The sequence below is a fragment of the Leptonychotes weddellii genome, unplaced genomic scaffold (genome assembly GCF_054177405.1).
Source record: "Leptonychotes weddellii isolate Sample4059 unplaced genomic scaffold, ASM5417740v2 HiC_scaffold_16535, whole genome shotgun sequence".
Classification (NCBI taxonomy): Eukaryota; Metazoa; Chordata; class Mammalia; order Carnivora; family Phocidae; genus Leptonychotes; species Leptonychotes weddellii.
In genome coordinates this window covers 337-4,464 of record NW_027748128.1, presented here as the reverse complement: position 1 = coordinate 4,464, position 4,128 = coordinate 337, and the positions used below count along the sequence as shown (strand labels likewise).

Below are 4,128 nucleotides of genomic sequence, written 5' to 3'. Positions count from 1 at the left end.
CCACCCCCCTCCCCTCTAAAACCCTGTTTGTTTCTCAGAGTCCATAGTCTCTCATGGTTCGTCTCCCCCTCCGCTTTCCCCCCCTTCATTTTTCCCTTCCTTCTCCTAATGTCCTCCATGCTATTCGTTATGTTCCACAAATAAGTGAAACCATATGATAATTGACTTTCTCTGCTTGACTTATTTCACTTAGCATGATCTCCTCCAGTCCCCATCCTTTCTGATGGCTGAGTAATATTCCATTGTTACAGGAAAATGATCTTACAGATTATATCAGTAAAAAAAAAAAAAGGGGGTGCTTGGGTGGCTCAGTCCGTTAAGCAGTTGACTCTTGATTTTGGCTCAGGTCATGATCTTGGGGTCCTGGGATCAAGCCCTATGTCACACTCCTTGCTCAGTGTGCTGGAGGATTCTCTCTCCCTCTCCCTCCACTCCTCCCCCTCACTCACACACACTCTATCTTTCTCTCTCTCTAAAATAAATAAATAAAACTTAAAAAAAAAGAAACTTTAGAAACATAGAAATAGTTTGATTACTATGCATTGAAAATTCAAGAAGAAATTAATTTGGTTTAATGTATTATGCTCTAGGAAATATAAGTGAATTAGGTAAAATCATTAAAATATTTGTTTTCACTTTATAACTAAAGGTTCAAAGTGAAGGTATAAATGTTATAAATATCAAAATGCAAAATAATATAGCAGAATTATATATGAAACACTATAATCTCATACTACTTTTCTTGAAACCAAAGGTAGGATTTGGTTCTCCCAGAAGAGATGAAACCTGAGCACTGACTCACCTGTGGCATCAGGAGAAAGACAGCACCACTATTCAAATAGATAACAAAAATTAACTAAACTTTTTAACAAATTAGTAAAGGTTGTGTGTGGGCTAGTGAGGTAGTAGAAGAATTCTGAGTGCTGTATATTCAAGAGGAAACTTTATCTTCTCATAGACTCTTCTTCATGGACTTCTGTTGGGTGCTTACAAGAAAGAATGATGTGGGAAAGAAAACTGGACAAAGCCTTCTTGGGTGGTGCAGGTCTAGAAAAAGGGAAGATCCACAAATACAAAAAAGAATAAAGTTTGACATAGGCCCTAAGGAACAAAAGCCTTCAACTGCTGAGAAAAAGTTAGCAAACCCTGGCATCCAAGATCACAGTGAAGAAACATAAAAGAAAGAGCCATTGAACCCTAGAGGAGGGGTGAAGATCATCCAGGTCCCAGACCATCAGTGATTCCCCAATGCTGGAGAAGGGGGATGAGCCACAGGGAAGTTACCACATGTCAGGTATAGGGACAAAGGTCCTGCCTAAGAATGAGGTTGAAGGAGGATAACAAGGAACCCTCTCTGACCCCGACCATCAGGTTAGCTAGTACCAAATAACAAGTGAGAGGGGCTACTGTTGAAAAAGCACAAGAGGTCAGAGAGAGACTATCTGTAATAGAGACACACAGGAAAGCCTAAGGCAAAGGACTGGATGAGAAGAAAAACCCTAATCATCTCTGCCCTAGAAAGGACACAGAACAGGAATTTGAAGTTGCTGTGAGGTAAAAATAACAACTACAAAATATAGAACCAGTTCAGCTGTCTAGATCGACTCAATCTTCATGCTATAGGTAAATTTTTTGCTGGGCAAAAGTTGTTTGATGTGGGTAAAGCAATGGACAGAGGAAATTTTATAGCAATAAGTACTTTATTGGAAAATAAGGAAATTCTGTTAGCCATCTAAATTTATCTCTTAATAAATCAGAAAAAGGAAAGCATATTAAACCCATACTAAATAGAAAGTTACAATAAAGACAATTGATGAAAACAATGACGTTAAGAATAGAAACATATTAGAGAAAAATCAGTGAAACTGAAAATTGGCTCTAAAAAGATCAATGAAATTGGTATACCTCTAGCCAGATTGATAGATAAATCAGAATACAATACAATAAAAAACAGAAGCCATAACTTGGAAGTATAAGAAATGAAATACAGAGGGCATCAGCTCAGATCCTATAGACATCAACTATAAAAAGGTGATACTATGAATAATCTTATGCCTATAAATTTGACAACATAGCTGTAGTCAACAAATTCTTTGAGCAGTACAAATTAACAAAACTTATAAAGCTCATTCAATAGATAGCCTATATGGATAACCTGAACATATATATGTGTGTGTATATATATATTTATTATTTCACTCTTTATTGGGTCCTTTCTATGAATGTTACCCAATAAAAATGAAAACGTAAGTTCAAACAAAAATCCACACACAAATGTTTATAGTAGCAATATTCATAACTACTAAGAAGTTCATACTGCCTTTGGCAGCTGAATAGGTAAGCTGTGGAAGAAGTAGACTAAAGACTCCTACATAGGGGCGCCTGGGTGGCTCAGGGGGTTAAGCATCTGCCTTCCGCTCCATCATGATCCCAGGATCCGGGGATCCAGCCCCGTGTTGGGCTCCCTGCCGAGCAGAGAGCCTGTTTCACCTTCTGTCTGCCGCTCTCCCCTGCTCATGCTATCTCTCTCTCTGTCAAATAAATAAAATCTTAAAAAAAGGACTCCTACATAGCAGTAAAAATGAAATGAACTGCTGATCTATACCCTCAGAATATAAAAATCTCTAATGATTAAGACTACATGAAAGAAGTTAGACTCCACACACACGCACACATACACACACATATACACACATACACACACATACACACACACATACACACATACACGCACACATACACACACATATACACACACACACATACACACACATACACACATACACGCACACATACACACACATATACACACATACACACACATACACACACACATACACGCACATACACACACACACTACATACATACATGCATATATGGAGATATATATATCTCTCTCCAGGACGATATCTATATTGTCAATATATAATATATATTTTAATATACTACTGATATCTGGCAAGGAAGATGCTGCCAACAGCTATGCCCGAGGCCACTACATGGTGCGGAAGGAGATCATCAATCTTGTGCTGGAGCGCATCTGAAAACTGACAGACCAGTGCACCAGGCTTCAGGGTTTCCTGATCTTCCATAGCTTTGGGGGTGGCAATGGCTCTAAGGCTACACCTCCCTGTTGACAGAGCAGCTTTCTGTTGACTATGGCAAGAAGTCCAAGTTGGAATTCGCCATCTAACCTGCCCCCCAAGTATCCACAGCAGTTGTGGAACCCTACAACTCCATCCTGACCACCCATACCACCCTGGAGCACTCGGATTGTGCCTTCATGGTGGACAACGAGGCCATCTATGATCTGCCACCGCAACCTGGACATCGAGCGCCCCACCTACACCAACCTCAACTGGCTCATTGGCCAGATCGTGTCCTCCATCACTGCCTTCCTGCGCTTCGACAGGGCCCTCAACGTGGACCTCACAGAATTCCAGACCAACCTGGTGCCCTACACCCGCATCAAAGTCCCCCTGGTGACTTACTTGACCCATCGTCTCAGCGGAGAAGGCCTACCATGAGCAGCTATCAGTGGAGAGATCACCAACGCCTGCTTTGAACCCTCCAAACAGATGGTCAAGTGTGACCCTCACCACGGCAAATACATGGCCTGCTGCAAGCTCTACCACGAAGAAGTGGTGCCCAAGGATGTGAATGTCGCCATTGTCACTCTCAAGACCAAGCGCGCCATCCAGTTTGTGGACTGGTGTCCCCCAGGTTTCAAGGTTGGCATTAAGTGCCAGCCCCCACAGTGGTGCCTGGGGGAGACCTGGCCAAGGTGCAATGGGCAGTCTGCATGTAAGCAATACCACAGCCATCGTGGAGGCCTGGCTGGATGAAACACATCAGAATGCATAGAGCAATACAATATTGCAGCAGGAAATATCCTTAGGAAGTCACTAAAAAACAACATTAAGACTATACACACACACACACACACATATATATATATGCTTACCCTCTGACATTGTCAAGCCTTCTAGTGCCAAATAGAACATGGGAGGAGAAAATTCTCAATGGAACACTGGGATGGTCATACTAAAATGAGGAAAGATTGTGTGTATAAAAATTATGATATATAATTATATAATTATAATTATGTATATATTACACATATATAC

General features: G+C 41.0%; 1 pseudogene; it reads left to right on the top strand.

Moving 5' to 3' along the window:
* The first annotated feature begins 2,877 nt into the window (after positions 1 to 2,877).
* On the top strand, positions 2,878 to 3,865 carry LOC102745931 (tubulin alpha-1 chain-like; annotated as a pseudogene).
* The last annotated feature ends 263 nt before the right edge of the window (positions 3,866 to 4,128 follow it).